This window comes from Hyla sarda, chromosome 1, assembly GCF_029499605.1.
Source record: "Hyla sarda isolate aHylSar1 chromosome 1, aHylSar1.hap1, whole genome shotgun sequence".
NCBI classification, from domain to species: Eukaryota; Metazoa; Chordata; class Amphibia; order Anura; family Hylidae; genus Hyla; species Hyla sarda.
The window spans coordinates 458,745,824-458,768,498 of NC_079189.1; the positions used below are offsets into that span (position 1 = coordinate 458,745,824).

Here is a 22,675-nt window from a genome sequence, read left to right on the forward strand (position 1 = left end):
ATATAGATCTCTGGAGATGGACTTATAACCTTGAGATTGTTGATATTTTTCCACAATTTTAGTTCTCAGATAGTTCTCTTCTCCTCTTTCTGTTGTCCATGCTTAGTGTGGCACACACAGACATACAATGCAAAGACTAAGTGAACTTCTCTTCTTTTAATCTGTTTTCAGGTGTGATTTTTATATTGCCCACACCTGTTACTTGCCCCAGGTGAGTTTAAAGGAGCATCACATTCTTGAAACAATCTTATTTTTCCACAATTTTGAAAGGGTGCCAATAATTTTGTCCAGCCCATTTTTGGAGTTTGGTGTGACAGTATCACTTCCAAATGGCTGGAAATATTTCAATAAAACTTGGTACACATGTTACTTATATGTCAACTAAAAATATAGGATAGTTAAATTAACCCTGACCCACCCCTATTTGTGAGGGTCTGGGTTCTTTGTGTCCTATGCAAGTCTATACGGCCTTAGGTACCTTACTCCACAAACTCTGCTTTGCATCTCCTGGTGAGATTGTCGGTCCAACTTGCAAGCCACGGCCCAACTGCAAACCATGCCCCTTCTATTTTTGGCCAATAACAACATTTTTGCCTAATACATTCACATCAATCACCTTCAATCACAAACTCTTTATCACAGTTCAGCTCTACCTTACTCCAAAAGCTCCAAATTTCCAGGTGAAAATGGCAGTCTGGCTGACAAGCCATGCCTTCTCCAACAAGCCATGAGCCATTCTATTTTCAGCTTACAAGGATGGGATATGAGGACAAGATATGAGGTTGGGATATAGGGATAGCATATAATGATGGGATATGAGGTTGGGATATGAACTGTGGATATGAGGAAGATATATGATGTTAGGATATGAGGACAAGAGCTTCATTGTTACTTATTCTCTACCACAAGGTTTAGGTATGAAGACCGGGCAATACCGGGTACTCTGCTAGTATTAGATAAAATAGTTTCCATATAGAGAAATTAATTTTAAAATTACTAATTTCTCTTATACTATGACTCTATACCCTGTAAGTGTTATTTTTACCACAGCAAAATATTCACATCATATCCGTGTCTGGCTTGTTGTCTCCAAGGGTACTCAACATAGCATCCAGCTGGGCACCTTGCATGGAGTGCCAAAGGGGGAACCATTTACCAACTTTTGTGCCACTCCCTCCCCTGGCACTGGGCCAACCCATGATTGTGGGATAACCCTCTGAAAGCCCTTTTGCCCATGTTCCTGTACAGATGTGAAAGATATTCCACGGTGCAATACAGTATAAAATATAAAAGAACAATTGTCTCACCAAATCCTGCATGATTCTTGATGACGATGTCTGCGGTGTGACCGATGAGATGCAGTATGCCACCAGGATATTCTGTACAAGAAGCGAGATGGTTTGAAAAAAAAAATGAAAAAACTGTCAGGAATACCGATATGCCAATATATGAATAATAGTCAGAAATAAGTTGTTATGCACAAAAGGTGCAGCAGATCACAGTGGTGGGTTTCTGCCCTATACCTCTAGTGTATGGCTAAATAGGACATGTGCTTTAAGCATAGCCATTTTGTTCAAAAGGTATTATCCAGTCCATGCTGTGGTGGCATCATGATCAAGTTTCCAGCTCTGAAAAGAAGTGCTGCTTAGTCAGAGGAGGAGAAAGCTGAACAAGGACCCCTCTGTGTATTGTATACCCATCTTTTCAGTATCTATGCTGGGGTTGGTGCTGTAAGTAAACAGTTCAAGTATTTGCACCACAGTAAGCCAACTTGAGTAGGTTCTCCACAGCAGAGTTAGAACTAATTGAACGGTATCTTGTTTAGTATGTTATCTGCAATTATATTTCACTAGTATACCACTTACACATGCAAAAAAAAACTACAGAAACAGTATAAATAAACTCATACAAGGACAGTAACCAACTATTTACTCACCTGCTTAAAACGTGTAAAATTCCACTCCGCTAAAAAAAGACTGGGATTTGTTTGGATTTGCACAGAATAATCAAGAAAGTTCCAATATTTTTTTTTTTTTTTTTTTTTAAGTAAGTAAGTGTTCAGACTTATTTCTGTACTTCACTCTGTGGGGAGCAACCCTTTTTCAAAAGCATTGTGGCATTTTCAGGGGACTTTCAAGTTAACTAAAACACCCTGCCACGTACCATCATCACCATCTGCTTCCCCAAGGGACTTCTACGAATTACCCTTAAGTACAGCACCTATCATCTCCTTGGGTACCGCATGGACATTACACAGAACAGCTTTACTCCATATATTCTGTAGTTCCAGGAACAGAAAAATGAGTGAACTTTTATTCAGAGTCTTGCACAGTTTTCATATGCATATGGTCACTGTGCTGACTGCACTAGGAACCATGTTCCGGAGATTTGATCCCCTGCTACACCCTACTGTGTAAAGGAATGTGCAATGAAAAAATAATCTACTGTTTAATTTTACGTTAAACATGTTTTAATTATTTTATAGGTTTTTTCTTTCTTTTTCTTAATGAAAGGTTATCTGTCAGCAGTATTAACCCTCAAAAAACCACAATACAGAGGAAATCGGAGAAATGTGTAAACATCCCTAATATTCTATTTATGTAACCTGCATGACTGAGAAAAAAGTCTTTTAATAGCTCAGCCACGCTACAGCAAGTGCACAGAATGTAGGCTCTTTGCATTAAAAGGGATATTCCGGCTTTATACATCTTATCCACTATCCGCAATTGTAGTTTTAATCTCTGTGTATATCCTGCTGTAACTGGCAAAGGCGGGGCTTCTGCTTGCTACCGGACACTGACGTCAGCGCCGCTCATGAATATTCATCCCTCTTGTTCTCCCTCTCTTCGCCGCTCCTAACCAGAGGGAGGGATAAATATTCATGAGTGGCGCTGACATCAGTGTCCGTTAGCCCGCAGAAGCCCCGCCTTTGCCAGTTACAGCAGGATATACACAGAGATTAAAACTACAATTGCGGGTGAATGGCGGCGCGGATCAGACCAAGGTAGGGCTCGTTTTAATCAGCCTCTCCCGCACTAACCACCAATACCTGTGGATAGTGTGGGAGAAAATATGTGACAGTTTTCCTTTAAATGCATTTTTGTTATATACAAAACAGACTTCATGAAAGTTTAGTGTCCACTTTAATGTAACTATAAATAAGTTAACATTTAATTAAACTCTAACAGCAGAAATCTTTACCATTGGAAACTTACTGCAATAGACCATAGGGATCATTATACAGGATTTACTCTAAACTCCAGTTAACATGAAACAGAACTGAAACCTTTCCTGTTGGATTTTAAATGGAATTATTCTAAACATGTTCGGTTTTAGCCTGTCTCCCCTCCTAACCCTGCATTAAACAGTATTATCTCCTATAGTAAAAACTACAGTTATTTGTTTTTTAAACTGTCTCCAAAGCCTGGTAATAATCTTTTGCCAAGGAAAAGAATTTGGTATATAAAGGAATTTAGCATTGGATATCAAAGACCCTGAAGCCAGAGTTGCATTTTCAGAGAATAATCAGACTTAAGAAAAGTACCTAGGGTATAAGATGGGGCAAGGTCAAAAGCAAGGTGGAGGTGAATCATGGGTGATTAGTCAAAACAGGAATGTGTAGACAAGGCTGACAGCAACAAGGCTAAACACTAACTGACACAGCAGCCTGGGGTATGTAGGCAGGATTCATGAATGATGGGTCATTAACGCATAGAAGGAACAACAAAGTTGGAGGAGAAGTTAGTCTTGAGAGTAAACTGCTCTACTCTGAGAAGGCCAGAAAAAGTACCTGCTATGGTAAGAAATGGCTGTAGCCTGTTACACCCCTAGTGTCTTGCTGCGTTCTGCCTTTCTTATCAAATAAAGAGAAGTACTGGATAACACTGGGTTAGTGCCACACAAAACATTTTTTTTTTATGACATCTTTTTTATTGAAGGATTTTTTTTCTTTACAATTAACACAAAAACATGAAAAGTAACAGTGTACAAACAGCCACACAAATTATTACCAAGGGCTATGTGTCCTGTGATCGAACAGTGGTTAGAACGGAATTACACGTCAGTGCTAGCTGCTTACTTATACTGCTAATTATCAAACAAATTCAGTTGGGTGTAGAATTGAAGGGGGTCTATCAGCTCTGTATCATGTTCAGAACTCAAGTGCCAATGGCACTTGGCACTTTAGTAATTTGCATTATTTTGGTAAATCAATATTCATGAAAATATAATAAACACATGCCATTGCATCTCTAATATGTGTATACTTAAAATAACCTGCAGTTACTGAAGCACTGATAACTTATGTTCATTTTTTAAAGAATAATAATATCACTAGTGCATTTGTTTCACAGAAGTGTCACATTTTTGGGTGACACTTCTAATTGTGAGATATTTTGACCGTTGAGATTCATCTGTAGGGGACAAAAGGCTGCAGCTTTAACACCTGGTTTTGTAATATTATACCAAGTTCAATAACTGGTTCCTGTTGAGCAGAGACGCATAAGACTTAATGGCTTTGGAGGAAATTTGATTCCTTTGCAGTTGTTATACATTTTATTGGACCAACATGAAAAGTTTTCCTAGATGTTTCTGAACATAAGGCTTCAAGACCTCAGAAGACCTTTATTCTGCTGGAGGAAAATACAGTGATGGTAAAACAAAAAGTCAATATAAGAGTATGAAAGATATACCAGTACAATATAATGCATGTATTCATAATAATGATGTGGTGAAGGAGAAGTGATCAATGGGTTTTAAAATATTACTTGTAAGAAAGTGCTAAAATACATTAATCAATACACAAGAATTTTAGTAGTGCAAATGAACGCATCTAATGCATTCACTGAGACTACGACAACAGAGAAAACCAAACTCCCAGCTTTACAGAAGTAAAAGAGAAAATAAAAAATATTTCAACCATCTATAAAATGGTAAATCAGGGGTGGGGGTGAATTCGGGGGTCTAAACCCCAAATAATTAAAACTTCTGAGATGTCTCTGTGACATGCTTTATTTTATTTTATTTTTTTTAAGTAACAGGAACACTTTACCAGCAAACAATACAGACATGTATAACTTCTTTACTAGAGTGAACAAGTGGCATATGCCATAACACCATAGTCATTAGTAGTCAGGAAAGTTTTGTCTAACCTAAATATTTGCTCAGGGGTAGGCTTTTCCTTGTGTGTCCCTGTTTCCCCCTGCTTTTCATCCTAACCCTTGCCACTCCTCCTGTTTTAAAGAAACAGTGAGAACCTGTTCCAACCATCTTCTTTTTCCTAAATAGTTTTTTCATTGACGAGTCCACTTATTTCTTCAAAGAAATATGATCACATGTTGTACAAACATTTTATTTTAAAGTCATCATCTGAAACATATATAGTTAAATATGTACGTACAACATGAGTATTTTAATATAACACCAGTAGTCTCATGATCTTTGCTTACTATTAGTGTTGAGCGGCATAGGCCATATTCGAATTCATGATATTTTGCGAATATATGGACGAATATTCGTCATATATTCGCTAAATCCGCATATTCGTAATATTCGCATATGCGAAAATTTGCGTATGCGAAAATTAGCATACGCAAAAATTATCATATGCGAAAATTCGCATATGCGAAAATTAGCATATGCAAATTTTCAGCATATGCGAAAATTCGCACTCCAATCTCACACAGTAGTATTAGAGCCTTCTTTACACCACACAAGCTGGAAGCACAGAGGGGTGATCAATGTGATGTGTACTGAAAAAAAAAAATAATAATATTCGTAATTACGAATATATAGTGCTATATTCGCGAATATTCGCGAATCCGCGAATATGTGATATTCGCTAATAAAATTTGCATTGCGAATATTCGCGAGCAACACTACTTACTATCTGAGACTAAAAATATTCTAACAGGATTAGGCTACACTGAAATTAGAAAACTACTACCACTACTGGTATTCTGAGGTACTGTATAACAGTGTACCCCACCAGATCCATTGATTTCAATGAACCTAATGTGGTTTACAAATAAGTACATTTGGTACATTTGAAAGCATATATTTTAATATATTTTTTGTGGGACTTAAAAGCTGAGACAGGTAGGTTTTTGGATCCCACAAAAAAACGACATAAGCCCAGAAATGCACCCAAAATAGTCACTTTTACACTATGTTAAGTTAATTAAAAACAATAGATCTGGCAGGGGTACACTACGGTACACATTGGCATACCTTTTGGCCATCTTTCTGATGTGTGGTACTTTTCTGATGTGAAAGTAGCCTTAAAAAAAACTGTCCTAAACTGCATCAAATTATAGGTTTTAAGTCTTTCAATGTAAACAAGAAGATTTCCAACAAACGAAAAATGTTCTCTTCGACCAAGCAGAGACACAGAAAATGGTGATCCAAGAAAACGATATATAATGGATAGTAAGTTACATAACTTTTCATTATACAATAAATAGGCTTTAGATACTGGAAAATCCCCTTCCAGAGTTCAGCTAGGAGGATTCTATAGACTGGAATTACACGTGTGAAATTCTTTACTGACTATAATCCCCCTTTTTTTTTAAATGTATTTTACCATATAAATTCCTTTTGTATATCTTAATGTAAAGTCTACCACTTTTCCAACATATCTCCTCCACAAGTGGAGCTTTCTAAAGTACAAACATTTTCCTGCAAAAGACTCAATCTGCTTTTGCAGTAAGAAATGTCTTTTATCTGCAGCAGAGGTTGAAGTCAGGTTCATTTCACATTCCTTTCACATATCAAAAGTCATATTTTTGTCAAGTTCCTAGCACCATGTGCTCTATATACAGTAGGTATATACACCAGTGGCACACATAGCTCTTTCTCCCCTGCAGCGTAAGCAGAAAGAGCTGATTACAGACTTCGCCGTCCAACAAGGTGGTCTAGAAAGATCTTCATGGTTGAGAAAATGTTGGCAGGGTAATATAAAGAAAGTCATTCTACTGCTGCCTGCTCCATTCAGCTGCTACATGCAGAAAAAAATGAATATTTGATGTTAATTCCCATCAATCTGTTCATATATAAATAACACTTGGCCAGGTTTTTTCTGTGCACATTTTTATATTTGTAGAGCAGTGAACATGGATGCATTGTAGCAAGCCATGAGCTGTAAGAAGAACTGCGTAGATAGGTATGGGCTTTTGTAAATAACCCTTAATCCAATGAAAACTAGTAGAAATCTTTAAAATTGCTATTGAAAAAACACATATATTTTTATATTTCTGTAGGAAAGGTTTCACTGAATCCCTTAAAGGGGTACTCTGGTGGTCAACGTGTTTTTCCGTTTTTGACTTACCCTATTTGTTTAGTTTCATTTCTATTCTTGTTGTTTAAGCTACTCTATTTCCATTCTTTGTTGTCTTTTATGCCCCACTTTTTTTTTCTATCTTTGCTTCTATTTCCTGTTTCTTGCTGTGCTGAAAACTACAAATCCCAGCATGCCACATGCCTTGCTGGTTTGGGGCGGCTCCTTTTTTTTTGTTCCGCCCTTTACCCACCCTACTATTTTCCCGGGTCGGCCCTCTTATACACAGCACACTATTATATTCAGCCTTGGTTGGGATACACTGTCATACACACACAAAAGGGACTACAACTCCCAGCATGTGTCATTCAGGAGTCTTCAGTCTGTGGTATAGCACCAGCATGCTGCCTCTGTAGTCTCCTGGGGGTTGTAGTTCACCACACCTATATAGGGCATACACCAGTGTTTCCCAACCAGGGTTGCAAAACTATTACTACCAGCATGCCTGGACAGCCAAAAGCTGTCCAGGCATGCTGGGAGTTGTAATTTTGATACAGCTGAAGATACCCTGGTTGGGAAACAATGCACTTTGTTTGTAATATACTGAATAGGCTAGGCCAGTATTTCCCAATCAGTGTGCTTCCAGCTGTTGCAAAACTACAACTCCCAGCATGCCCAAAGGCTGTCAGGGCATGCTGGGAGTTGTAGTTTTACAACGTCTGGAGGCACACTGGTTTGGAAACACTGGTGTAACATGATGTGTATGCTGAATAGGCTAAAACAGTGATTCCCAACAGTATGCCTCCAGCTGTTGTAAATCTACAACTCGCAGCATGCCCAAAGTCTGTCCAGGCATGCTGGGAGTTGTAGTTTTGCAACAGCTGGAGGCACACTGGTTTGTAAACACTAGCATACGCACACATAACAGGGACTACAACTCCCAGCATGTGTCATTCAGGAGTCCCCCCCCCTCCTTCACACACAGAAATCATCCCCAGTCGGAGATTTATTCCCCTGCAGTCTATACATCCCCAGCCCCTGCACTTTGTTATCCTCCCCTTCAGATAACACTCTTATCTTCTCTGTCTTCTTTCAGTGCAGACCTGCGTCCTCAGAAGACAGAGCAGGGGGAGGGGAGATGAGGAGCTGTGTATGCCCTCTCTCTCCCCCTGCTCTAGCTTCTTTCTCTCATGCAGACCTGCGTCCTCTGGGAGCGGGAGATGAGGGGTGTGTGGCTTCTTTCTCTCATGCAGACCTGCGTCCTCCGGGAGGGGGAGATGAGGGGTGTGTGGCTTCTTTCTCTCATGCAGACATGCGTCCTCCGGGAGGGGGAGATGAGGGGGCGTGGCTTCTTTCTCTCATGCAGACCTGCGTCCTCCGGGCTCTGAAAGAGCAGAGAAAAAAAAAAGCCCTGATGTGTTGTCCACAGCCTAATCCTAACATGGCAGATGTTGTGGACAACAGTAAGAGATCCAACACAGAACTACAGAACTTCCTGGCCCACAAACTGGTAAGAAAAAAAGGCATATGCTACACAAACATATAATACATGTCAATTGCAAAAAACATGAACATTAAAAGAAGATGCAATATAGCCAAAAATCTTAATCACCGGAGTACCCCTTTAAGGACGCAGGGTTTTTCAGTTTTTGCATTTTCATTTAAGACAAAATTTAAGAAAATTTAAGAAAAATTTAAGAAAAAATGCAATTTTGTAACTTTTGGGGGTTTCCGTTTCTACGCAGTGTATTTTTCGGTAAGAATTACATGTTATCTTTATTCTTTAGGTCCATACGGTTAAAATGATACCCTACTTATATAGGTTTGATTTTGTATTACTTCTAAAAAAAAATCATAACTACATGTAGGAAAATTTATGTTTAAAATTGTCATCTTCTGACCCCTATAACTTTTTTATTTTTCCGCATACGGGCTGGTATGAGGGCAAATTTTTTGCGCTGTGATCTGAAGTATTTATCTGTACCATTTTTATATTGACCATACTTTTTGATCACTTTTTATAAATTTTTTCATGATATAAAAAGTGACCAAAAATAATATGCAAAATAATAATACGATTAAGTGACCCAAAAAAATACGCTATTTTGGAATTTGGAATTTTTTTGCGTGTACGCCATTGACCATGCGGTTTAATTAGTGACATATTTTTAGAGTTCGGACATTTCCGCACACTGCAATATATGTTTATTTTCAGTTTTATTTACACAGTTTTTTTTTTTAAATGGGAAAAGGGGGATGATTCTTACTTTTATTAGGGAAGGTGTTAAATGATCTTTATTAACTTTTTTTCACCTTTTTTTTTTTTTTGCAGTGTTATAGCGCCCCCTAGTGGCTATTACACTGCCCATACCAATCTCATACACAGATCATTGCCGTGCATTGACACGGCAAAGATCAGTGTTATCGGCGGTCGATTGCTCAAGCCTGGATTTCAGGCTTGGAGCAATCAATCGCTGATCGGACGTGACAGAGGCAGGTAAGGGGACCTTCGCTCGTGTTCTAGCTGATAGGGACATCACGATTTCACCACGATGGTCCCGATCAGCCCGACTAAGCTGCAGGGAAGCTTTTATTTTCATCTTAGACGCGGCGATCAACTTTGAACGCCACATCTAAAGGGTTATTAGCGCGAGGCACAAACATCGGTGCCGCACACTATTAGCCCAGGGTCCCGGCTGTCATTAGCCACCGAGACCGAACCTGTATGACGCATTATATACCGTGACCGGTATTAAACCTTTGCCTATTTTGGGTTTAGGTGTCCAGTTTACACTAAGTTTGCAGATTACACTAAACACAGCTTTAAACCTACAGCTTGAAATCCTGCTCATCAAAAATGAGCAGGATACTGTACATGTGAATACACCCTTAATGAATAAATTCTTAAGTAAGCTGTTTTTCCCACAGCAATATATATCAGTCTGCTCGGCTCATTTTGCTCTACCACATACTTTGAACAGATTTCACAGTATTTTCAATATGAGATGTTCTCTTTATGTATTATTTACTGAACAGTGACTCTAAGGTTTCCGTCATCTGTGCTAGGTTTTACTTACGGAAATACCTGTTGTAGTCTAAAGTCTATTTTGCTTATTTATTTTGTACTGCTTAATTTTCCCTAACTATTATGGTATTTTATCTTCCATGAACAGATCCAAACCGTTGACATCGGGACAGCCCCTTTTCTAAATACAGGTTTGCTGGATGAAACCCACAACAAACATCTGATATCGAGGGTGGAAGTTGTGGACAGCTGCATATTTCCCCTTCTAAATTTTTTTTGTATGACATAGAGATGATAAAATTAATATACAGTATAATACATATTCTTATCAAATTCTCTTGGTAGGAAATGGCTATTTGTAGTGAATTTCCACTCAGGTTAATAGTGTATCAAGTGGGGGAACACCCCTCTACAGTCATGGCCGTAAATGTTGGCACCCTGAAATTTTTCTAGAAAATGAAGTATTTCTCACAGAGAAGAATTGCAGTAACACATGTTTTGCTATATACACATGTTTATTCCCTTTGTGTGTATTGGAACTAAACCAAAAAGGGAGGAAAGAAGCAAATTGTACATAATGTCCCCCAAAACTCCAAAAATGGATTGGACAAAATTATTGGCACCCTTTCAAAATTGTGGAAAAATAAGATTGTCTCAAGCATGTGATGCTCCTTTTAAACTCACCTGGCGCAAGTAACCGGTGTGGGCACTATAAAAATCACACCTGAAAACAGATAAAAAGGAGAGAAGTTCACTTAGTCTTTGCATTGTGTGTCTGTATGTGCTACACTAAGTATGGGCAACAGAAAGAGGAGAAGAGAACTGTCTGAGGACTTGAGAACCAAAATTGTGGAAAAATATCAACAATCTCAATGTTACAAGTCCATGTCCAGTGATCTAGATTTTTCCTTTGTCCACAGTGTGCAACATTATCAAGAAGTTTGCAACCCATTGCACTGTAGCTAATCTCTCTGGGCGTGGTCGGAAGAGAAAAATTGATGAAAGGTGTCAATGCAGGATAGTCTGGATGGTGGATAAGCAGCCCCAAACAAGTTCCAAAGATATTCAAGCTGTCCTGCAGGCTCAGGGAGCATCAGTGTCATTGTGAATTATGCATCGACATTTAAATGAAACACTATGGCAGGAGACCCAGGTGGACCCCACTGCTGACACAGAGACATAAAAAAGAATACTACATTTTGTCAAAATGAACTTGAGTAAGCCAAAATCCTTCTGGGAAAACATCTTGTGGACAGATGAGGCCAAGATAGAGCTTTTAGGTAGCACATCATTCTACTGTTTACCGAAAACGGAATGAGGCCTACAAAGAAAAGACCACAGTACCTACAGAGAAATATGGTGGAGGTTCAATGATATTTTGGGGTTGTTTTGATGCCACATGCACTGGGTGCCTTGAATGTGTACAAGGCATCATGAAATCTGAGGATTACCAACGAATTTTGGGTCACACTATAAAGCCCAGTGTCAGAAAGCAGGGTTTGCGTCCGAGATCTTGGGTCTTTCAGCTGGACAATAGCCCCAAACATACATAAAAAAGCACCCAGAAACGGATGGCAACAAAGCGCTGGAGAATTCTGAAGTGGCCAGCAATGAGTCCAGATCTAAATCCCATTGAACACCTGTGGAGAGATCTTAAAATTGCTGTTGGGAAAAGGAGCCCTTCCAATAAGAGAGACATGAAGCAGTTTGCAAAGGAAGAGTGGTCCAACATTCCGGCTGAGAGGTGTAAGAAGCTTATTGATGGTTATAGGAAGCGACTGATTTCAGTTATTTTTTCCAAAGGATGTGCAACCAAATATTAAATTAAGGGTGCCAATAATTTTGTCCAGCCCATACATTACTGCAATCCTTTTCTGTTAGAAAAACATAATTTTCTTGAAAAATTTCAGGGGTGCCAACATTTACAGCCATAACTGAATAACTGAAAAAACGACCTTCTTAATTGCTGTAAAAAAAATAAAAAATAAAAGTTATTTTTCTGAAAGAATACAAATAATGCAATAACTTAAAAACGTCTCTGACCCCAAAAAACACTATAGCTTATTTATCAAAAGATTCATGGGAAATTTGGCACTGCAAACTTGTGCTGTAAGTATCAGTGGATATGTACGGTGTTGGTAGGCCAATATAATATTATGAATACCTCTGTATAAACAAATTTTCCTGTTAAAAGGGAACATACGGGAATGACAAGATAGACCTTTAATATAGTTTCTCTCCATTTCAAGTTCTATTGAAAATGGGACACTAAGATCTCTATTGATTCCAATAATCCAGCCATCTTTTTTAACCCCTTAAGGACGCAGCTCGTTTTCACCTTAAAGTGATACTCCGGTGAAAAACTTTTTTTTTTTTAAATCAACTGGTGCCAGAAAGTTAAACAGATTTGTAAATTACTTCTATTAAAAAATCTTAATCCTTCCTGTACTTCTTAGCTGCTGAATTCTACAGTGATAATTCTTTTCCGTTTGAAACACAGAGCTGTCTGCTGACATCATGAGCACAGTGCTCTCTGCTGACATCTCTGTTCATTTTAGGAACTGTCCAGCGTAAAAGGAAATCCCCATAGCAAGCATATGCTGTTCTGGACAGTCCCTAAAATGGACAGAGATGTCAGCAGAGAGCACTGTGCTCATGATGTCAGCAGAGAGCTCTGTGTTTCAAAAAGAAAAGAATTTCCGCTGTAGTATTCAGCAGCTAATAAGTACAGGAAGGATTAAGATTTTTTTTATAGAAGTAATTTACAAATCTGTTTAACTTTCTGGCACCAGTTGATTTAAAAAAAAAAAAAAAAGTTTTTCACCGGAATACCCCTTTAAGGTCGCAGGCCTTTTTTGCACATCTGACCACTGTCACTTTAAGCATTAATAACTCTGGGATGCTTGTACTTTTCATTCTGATTCCGAGATTGTTTTTTCGTGACATATTCTACTTTATGTTAGTGGTAAAATTTCGTCGATACTTGCATAATTTCTTGGTGAAAAATTCCAAAATTTGATGAAAAATTAGAAAATGTAGCATTTTTTTTTTACTTTGAAACTCTTTGCTTATAAGGAAAATGGACATCCCAAATACATTTTATATTGATTCACATATACAATATGCCTACTTTATATTTGCATCATAAAGTTGACATGTTTTTACTTTTGGAAGACATCAGAGGGCTTCAAAGTATAGCAGCAATTTTCCAATTATTCACAAAATTTACAAAATCAGAATTTTTCAGGGACCAGTTCAGTTTCGAAGTATTTGAGGGGCCTTCATATTAGAAATACCCCACAAATGACCCCATTATAAAAACTGCACCCCACAAAGTATTCAAAATAACATTCAGTAAGTGTGTTAACCCTTTAGGTGTTTCACAGGAATAGCAGCAAAGTGAAGGAGAAAATGCAAAATCTTCATTTTTTACACTCGCATGTTCTTGTAGACCCAGTTTTAGAATTTTTACAAGGGGTAAAAGGAGAAAAATCTTCCTAATATTTGTAACCCAATTTCTCTCGAGTAAGGAAATACCTCACATGTGTATGTCAAGTGTTCGGCGGGCGCAGTAGAGGGCTCATAAGGGAAGGAGCGACAATGGGATTTTGGAGTGTTTTTCTCAAATGGTTTTTGGGGGGCATGTCACATTTAGGAAGCTCCTATGGTTCCAGAACAGCAAGAAAAACCCCACATGGCATACTATTTTGGAAACTACACCCCTCAGGGAACATAACAAGGGGTACAGTGAGCCTTAACACCCAACGACTTTTAATTAAAGTTGGACGTGTAAATTATTATTATTTTTTTTCACAAAAATGCTGGTTTTCCCAAAAATTTTACATTTCTACAAGGGGTAATAGGAGAAAATGCCCCCCAAAATTTGTAACCCCATTTCTTCTGAGTATGGAAATACCCCATGTGTGGATGTCAAGTGCTCTGCTGGTGAACTACAATGCTCAGAAGAGAAGGAGCGCCATTGAGATTATGGAGAGAGAATTTGGTTGGAATAGAAGTGCCTTGTGCATTTACAAAGCCCCTTGTGGTGCCAGAACAGTGGACCCCCCACATGTGACCCCATTTTGGAAACTAAACCCCTCACGGAATTTAATAAGGGGTGCAGTGAGTATTTACACCCCACTGGCATTTGACAGATCGTTGGAACAGTGGGCTTTGCAAATGAAAAATTAAATTTTTCATTTTCACAGACCACTGTTCCAAAAATCTGTCAGACACCTGTGGGGGGTAAATGCTGACTGCACCCCTTATTACATTCAGTGAGGGGTGTAGTTTCCAAAATGGGGTCACATGTGGGTATTTATTTTTTTGCATTTATGTCAGAACTACTGTAAAATCAGCCACCCCTGGGCAAATCACCAATTTAGGCCTCAAATGTACATAGTGCGCTCTCACTCCTGAGCCTTGTTGTGCGCCCGCAGAGCATTTTACGCCCATATATGGAGCATTTCTGTACTCAGGAGAAATTGCGTTACAAATTTCGGGGGTCTTTTTTTCCTTTTACCTCTTGTGAAAATAAAAAGTATGAGCCAACATCAGCATGTTAGTGTAAAAAAATTTTTTTTTACACAAACCGGCTGATGTAGACCCCAACTTTTCCTTTTCATAAGGGGTAAAAGGAGAAAAAGCCCCCCAAAATTTGTAGTGCAATTTCTCCCGAGTACGGAGATACCCCATATGTGGCCCTAAACTGTTTTCTTGAAATACGACAGGGCTCCGAAGTTAGAGAGCGCCATGCGCATTTGAGGACTAAATTAGGGATTGCATAGGGGTGGATATAGGGGTATTCAATACCAATGATTCCCAAACAGGGTGCCTCCAGCTGTTTCTAAACTCCCAGCATGCCTGGACAGTCAGTGGCTGTCCGGAAATGCTGGGAGTTGTTGTTTTGCAACAGCTGGAGGCTCCGTTTTGGAAACACTGCCGTACAATGTTTTTTATTTTTATTGGGGGGGGGGGGCAGTGTAAGGGGGTGTTTATGTAGTGTTTTACCCTTTATTTTGTGTTAGTGTAGTGTAGTGTTTTTAGGGTACACTCACACTGGGGCACGTTTACAGTGAGTTTACCCCTAGGAGTTTGTCGCAGAAAATTTGCCGCAGCCCAAACTTGAAGCAGGAAACTTACTGTAAACCTACCTGTGTGAATGTACCCTGTACATTCACATGGGGGGGGGGGGGGGGGGGGCAAACCTCCAGTTGTGGCAAAACTACAACTCCCAGCATGTACTGACAGAACGTACATGCTGGGAGTTGTACTTTTGCAACAGCTGGAGGCACACTGGTTGGAAAACCTTCAGTTAGGTTCTGTTACCTAACTCAGTATTTTCCAACCAGGGTGCCTCCAGCTGTTGCAAAACTACAACTCCCAGCATGTACTGATCACCGAAGTGCATGCTGGGAGATGTAGTTATGCAACAGTTCGAGGTGCACAACTACAACTCCCAGCATGGCGAGACAGCTGTTTGCTGTTTGGGCATGCTGGGATTTGCACTTTTGCAACATCTGCAGGGCCACAGTTCAGAGACCACTGCAGCGTGATCTCCAAACTGTGCCCCTCCAGATGTTGCAAAACTACAAATCACAGCATGCCCAGACAGCAAACTGCTGTGTGGGCATGCTGGGAGTTGTAGTTTTGCAAGATCTGGAGGACTACAGTTTAGATCACTGTAAAGTCATTTCCAAACTGCAGCCCTCTAAATCTTGCAAAACTACAAATCCCAGCATGCCCAAACGGCTGTCTGGGCATGCTGGGAGTTGTAGTTTTGCAACATCTGGGGGGGGGGGGGGCTACAGTTTAGAGAGCACTGTATGTGGTCTCCAAAGTTTAGCCCCCCCCCCAGATGTTGCTAGGCAACTACTCACCGGCTTCTGTAGTCTTCATGAGGGAGCCACGAGGGAGCCGCACGTCATCGCCGCCCGCCGCAGCCGATCAGGTAAGGGACCTCCACCGTCACCGCCACCGGTCACGCTACAGTTCCCCCGTTCTGCCCGGAGTACCGTCGGTGGGAAGGACGGGGGAACCGAACTTTAACCCCCCCGCCCCCGATCTGCTATTGGTCGTTGCGTCTTGATGACTAATAGCAGGGATAGGAGGGGTGGCACCCCTGCCACCTAACTCCTATCCCTTCAGGGGGACCGGGGGTGTCTTGGACACCCCCGATCCCCCCGATTTTCCAGTTCACCGGGTCACCGGACACCGGTATGACCCGGATCTGCCGAAAATCGGCGCTCAGGACCCCCCTGGGCATATGCACAGGATGCCTGCTGATAGATATCAGCAGTCATCCCGGTCCGGTCCCCAACCGGCTAGCAGCGAGGACCGGAATTCCCACGGGTGTATGCATACGCCCCACATCCTTAAGGATTCGGGATGCAGGGCGTATGCATATGCCCTATGTCCTTAAGAGGTTAAAGTCCTAAGTAAACAAATAAAATAAAACTCTTCATGTAAAATCTTCCGTTTTATTAAAGTTTCGTGATGTAAGTCTCCAAACCATGTTCAAACTTGGTGTTATGTCAATCATTAAATGCTCTTGAAGGGAATCTGTCAGATGGTTTCACATGATGCAATCTCCCAGCAGGAGAAAGTGGGCATTTCCCAGCAGGCATGACATCACTGAAGCCTGCTTGGGTACCAATTTCACCCTCACATGGTTGCAGTGCTGTGATGAATAGAAGACCTCAGACTCTGTGCATCTTTTATTGAGACTCTATGCATGTTTCAGTAAGGCTCTATGCATGTTTCAGTGAGGCTCTGCGCATTTTTCAGGGAGGCTTTATGCATCTTTCACTGAGGCTCTGTGCATCTTTCAGAGAGGCTCTGTGCAGCTGTCAATCAAACTCAGAGCAGAGAAGCACATCCTGAGTTTGGACTCCTGCCAGGCTGGGAGGAGAGCAAACGCACTGTAATAATTTTGGCAGGGAACAGAACAGAGCCACCTATTTTAAACATATTTATGTTGATAATTTTAAAAGCAAGTGAATAAGAAAGTGTCTACTAATTACACAAGGAACACTATATTAAAAGTTTTATTTGGTGACAGGTACTCTTTAACCCCTTAACGGCGCAGGACGTATATTTACGTCCTGCAACGACTCCCACGATATGAAGCGGGGTCGCGCTGCGACCCCGGATCACATCGCGTCGGTTCCGGTGCTCATCAACGGCCGGGACCCGCGGCTAATACCACACATCGCCGATCGCGGCAATGTGCGGTATTAACCCTTTAGAAGCGGCGGTCAAAGCTGACTAAAGCTTCTAAAGTGAAAGTGAAAGTATCCCGGCTAGTCAGTCAGGCTGTTCGGGACCGCCGCGGTGAAATTGCGGCGTCCCGAACAGCTAACAGGACACTGGGAGGGCCCTTACCTGCCTCCTCGGTGTCTGATCGACGAATGACTGCTCCGTGCCTGAGATCCAGGCAGGAGCAGTCAAGCGCCGATAACACTGATCACAGGCGTGTTAATACACGCCAGTGATCAGCATGAGAGATCAGTGTGCGCAGTGTTATAGGTCCCTATGGGACCTATAACACTGCAAAAAAAAGTAAAAAAAAAAGTGTTAATAAAGGTCATTTAACCCCTTCCCTAATAAAAGTTTGAATCACCCCCCTTTTCCCATAAACAAAATAAAACAGTGTAAAAAAATATATAAATAAACATATGTGGTATCACCGCGTGCGTAAATGTCTGAACTATAAAAATATATCATTAATTAAACTGCACGGTCAATGGTGTATGCGCAAAAAAATTCCAAAGTCCAAAAAGTGTATTTTTGGTCACTTTTTATACCATTAAAAAATGAATAAAAGTGATCAAAAAGTCAGATCAAAACAAAAATCATACCAATAAAATCTTCAGATTACGGTGCAAAAAATTAGTCCTCATACTGCCCTGTACGTTGAAAAATAAAAAAGTTATAGGGGTCAGAAGATGACATTTTTAAACGTATAAATTTTCCTGCATGTAGTTATGATTTTTTCCAGAAGTGCGACAAAATCAAACCTATATAAGTAGGGTATCATTTTAACCGTATAGACCTACAGAATAATGATAAGGTGTCATTTTTACCGAAATATGCACTGCGTAGAAACGGAAGCCCCGAAAATTTACAAAATGGTGTTTTTTCAGTTTCGCCGTGAATTTTTGGGTAAAATGACTAATGTCACTGCAAAGTAGAATTGGTGACGCAAAAAATAAGCCATAATATGGATTTTTAGGTGGAAAATTGAAAGGGTTATGATTTTTAAAAGGTAAGGAGAAAAAGACGAAAGTGCAAAAACGGAAAAACCCTGAGTCCTTAAGGGGTTAAAGTTGCCATACACTTTTAATAGCTGTCAGACAAATGTTAATTCAGCATACAGCCATCTCTCCCAAACCCCCACATAGGCAAGAACATTTGACATGGCTAAATGTATTCTATACGGAAAGTAGAGGATCTAACACAAGACAACTCTGTTGACAGCTAAGTATCAGGCACTTAAAACCCAACATGCCTTACTCTTCACTCCCCTATCATCATCTGTTGAGAGGCCCTCATACACAATAGAAAGTCGAACTTTCTGTTGAAGTCAACAACCTTTGACTAAAGTGTATGAGGTCCTTTACTGTGCTATACATTAACAAACCTATGCAGTTTCTATGGGGGAGATATATCAAAACTTATGCAAAGGAAAGGTAATCTAGTTCCTGATAATTATTTAGATTCCCACTTTTCTGATATCTTTTAGAAAGTAAAGACAGCAACTGCGGTGAAGCTTTTTACATTTACCTTTGACCATATGCACTAAAAAAATCGTATTATCTGGTTTCTAAACTACATTATAAAGAATAGTAAAACAAACCTATTTCTAAATAAACAATGAATATATTGTACGTTTCTGTAATGGCAACATTGTTGTCTATGTCCCTATCTCAAATACTTACACACACAGCATATTCACTGCATATTTCTTTTTTTTTTCTTTTTCAACCTTGACTCTTCTTAAAAGTTTAAACTGAGTTCCCAAATTTAATGAAACTATAAAGACAACTTGCTGACAGGATTTAACGTAATACAAATAAAACCGATACTCTGTGTCATGTCTAGTGCAGGACCTCAGAGATGGAACTTGACAGAGAGTCAAACCCTAACAAAATCAGGACCCCTGTCATGCCCTTCACCCACAGGGCATGGAGTGTTTTGCCTAGAGTGTTTAATTCTTTTATTACATTTGCACTGATAATTCAGGGGTGATAGACAAAGGTCCTAATAAAAAAAACAAAAAAAGAACAACAATAACTAAAACATAAGGTCGTCACTAAAGTGTCCTTCTGGCACTTGCATACTACACCCAGACAACAAAAAATCTCTCTCCAACTTCATTCTCAATATTGTAAAAGGACATTAGTTTATGTATGACACATATTATTATCTGTGATTCATCTTTATTTATTTGCTTGTAGTTGAATATTGTGGTCCTAGGGGCACTTCTGTGCTTTGTTGCAATGAATTGGGAGTAATGGTTGGAGATCTTTTCATGTAAAACTTGCTTAGTCATATACACACAAAGAATAGGAGATCGCACTGCTGCCTATTGTTACGCCGAGCGCTCCGGGTCCCCGCTCCTCCCCGGAGCGCTCGCTACACTTCCCTCACTGCAGCGCCCCGGTCGGTTCCACGGACCCGGGGCGCTGCGTTACTACCTCCGGCCGGGATGCGATTCGCGATGCGGGTAGCGCCCGCTCGCGATGCGCACCCCGGCTCCCGTACCTTACTCGCTCCCCGTCAGTTCTGTCCCGGCGCGCGCGGCCCCGCTCCCTAGGGCGCGCGCGCGCCGGGTCTTTGCGATTTAAAGGGCCACTGCACCGCTGATTGGTGCAGTGGTTCCAATTAGTGTTTACACCTGTGCACTTCCCTATATCACCTCACTTCCCCTTCACTCCCTCGCCGGATCTTGTTGCCCTAGTGCCAGTGAAAGCGTTCCTTGTGTGTTCCTTGCCTGTGATTCCAGACCTTCTGCCGTTGCCCCTGACTACGATCCTTGCTGCCTGCCCCGACCTTCTGCTACGTCCGACCTTGCTTCTGTCTACTCCCTTGTACCGCGCCTATCTTCAGCAGCCAGAGAGGTTGAGCCGTTGCTAGGGGATACGACCTGGTCACTACCGCCGCAGCAAGACCATCCCGCTTTGCGGCGGGCTCTGGTGAAAACCAGTAGTGACTTAGAACCGATCCTCTAGCACGGTCCACGCCAATCCCTCTCTGGCACAGAGGATCCACTACCTGCCAGCCGGCATCGTGACAGTAGATCCGGCCATGGATCCCGCTGAAGTTCCTCTGCCAGTTGTCGCTGACCTCACCACGGTGGTCGCCCAGCAGTCACAACAGATTGCGCAACAAGGCCAACAGCTGTCTCAACTGACTGTTATGCTACAACAGTTACTACCACAGCTCCAGCAATCATCTCCTCCGCCAGCTCCTGTACCTCCTCCGCAGCGAGTGGCCGCTTCTGGAATACGACTATCCTTGCCGGATAAATTTGATGGGGACTCTAAGTTTTGCCGTGGCTTTCTTTCCCAATGTTCATTACACTTGGAGATGATGTCGGACCAGTTCCCCACTGAAAGGTCTAAGGTGGCTTTCGTAGTCAGCCTGCTGTCTGGAAAAGCCCTGGCTTGGGCCACACCGCTCTGGGACCGCAATGACCCCGTCACTGCCTCTGTACACTCCTTCTTCTCGGAAATTCGAAGTGTCTTTGAGGAACCTGCCCGAGCCTCTTCTGCTGAGACTGCCCTGTTGAACCTGGTCCAGGGTAATTCTTCCGTTGGCGAGTATGCCGTACAGTTCCGTACCCTTGCTTCAGAATTATCCTGGAATAATGAGGCACTCTGCGCGACCTTTAAAAAAGGCCTATCCAGCAACATTAAAGATGTTCTGGCCGCACGAGAAATCCCTGCTAACCTACATGAACTCATCCATCTTGCCACTCGCATTGACATGCGTTTTTCCGAACGGCGTCAGGAGCTCCGCCAGGATATGGACTCTGTTCGCACGAGGCGTTTCTTCTCCCCGGCTCCTCTCTCCTCTGGTCCCCTGCAATCTGTTCCTGTGCCTCCCGCCGTGGAGGCTATGCAGGTCGACCGGTCTCGCCTGACACCCCAAGAGAGGACACGACGCCGCATGGAGAATCTCTGCCTGTACTGTGCTAGTACCGAACACTTCCTGAAGGATTGTCCTATCCGTCCTCCCCGCCTGGAAAGACGTCCGCTGACTCCGCACAAAGGTGAGACAGTCCTTGATGTCTACTCTGCTTCTCCACGTCTTACTGTGCCTGTGCGGATGTCTGCCTCTGCCTTCTCCTTCTCTGCTGTGGCCTTCTTGGACTCTGGATCTGCAGGAAATTTCATCTTAGCCTCCCTCGTCAACAGGTTCAACATCCCGGTGACCAGTCTCGCCAGACCCCTCTACATCAATTGTGTAAACAATGAAAGATTGGACTGTACTATACGTTTCCGCACGGAGCCCCTTCTAATGTGCATCGGATCTCATCACGAGAGGATTGAACTGTTGGTTCTCCCCAATTGCACTTCTGAAATCCTTCTTGGACTTCCCTGGCTTCAACTCCATTCCCCAATCCTGGATTGGTCCACTGGGGAGATCAAGAGTTGGGGGCCCTCTTGTTCCAAGGACTGCTTAAAACCGGTTCCCAGTAAACCTTGCCGTGTCCCTGTGCTTCCTCGTGTAACCGGTCTCCCTAAGGCCTATATGGACTTTGCGGACGTTTTTTGCAAAAAACAAGCTGAGACTCTACCTCCTCACAGGCCTTATGATTGTCCCATTGACCTCCTCCCGGGCACTACTCCACCCCGGGGCAGAATCTATCCTCTGTCCGTCCCAGAGACTCTTGCCATGTCTGAATACGTCCAAGAAAATTTAAAAAAGGGCTTTATCCGTAAATCCTCCTCTCCTGCCGGAGCCGGATTTTTCTTTGTGTCCAAAAAAGATGGCTCTCTACGTCCTTGCATTGACTACCGCGGTCTTAATAAAATCACGGTTAAGAACCGCTACCCCCTACCCCTCATCTCTGAACTCTTTGATCGTCTCCAAGGTGCCCATATTTTTACCAAACTGGACTTAAGAGGTGCTTATAATCTCATCCGCATCAGAGAGGGGGATGAATGGAAAACGGCATTTAACACCAGAGATGGACACTTTGAGTATCTGGTCATGCCCTTTGGTCTATGCAACGCCCCTGCCGTCTTCCAAGACTTTGTTAATGAAATTTTTCGTGATCTACTATACTCCTGTGTTGTTGTATATCTGGACGATATCCTGATTTTTTCTGCCAATCTTGAAGAACACCGCCAGCATGTCCGTATGGTTCT

General features: G+C 41.6%; 1 protein-coding gene and 1 long non-coding RNA gene across 4 annotated transcripts in view; one reads left to right on the forward strand and one right to left on the reverse strand.

The window, feature by feature from the left end:
* RFLNA (refilin A) overlaps nucleotides 1–1,379 on the reverse strand; it is a 104,976-nt gene extending 103,597 nt beyond the window's left edge. Inside the window, exon 1 of one of the 2 annotated variants that reach the window (XM_056534174.1) lies at nucleotides 1,308–1,379. The gene's annotated coding sequence lies outside the window, so the exon portion shown is untranslated. The remainder of the gene's footprint in view (nucleotides 1–1,307) is intronic. The other variant, XM_056534183.1, reaches the window with a different exon arrangement.
* Nucleotides 1,380–1,602: 223 nt separating this feature from the next.
* LOC130284147 (uncharacterized) overlaps nucleotides 1,603–22,675 on the forward strand; it is a 34,035-nt gene continuing 12,962 nt past the window's right edge. For both annotated transcript variants that reach the window (XR_008846928.1, XR_008846929.1), the window contains exon 1: nucleotides 1,603–1,730. This is a non-coding gene — a long non-coding RNA (uncharacterized LOC130284147). The remainder of the gene's footprint in view (nucleotides 1,731–22,675) is intronic.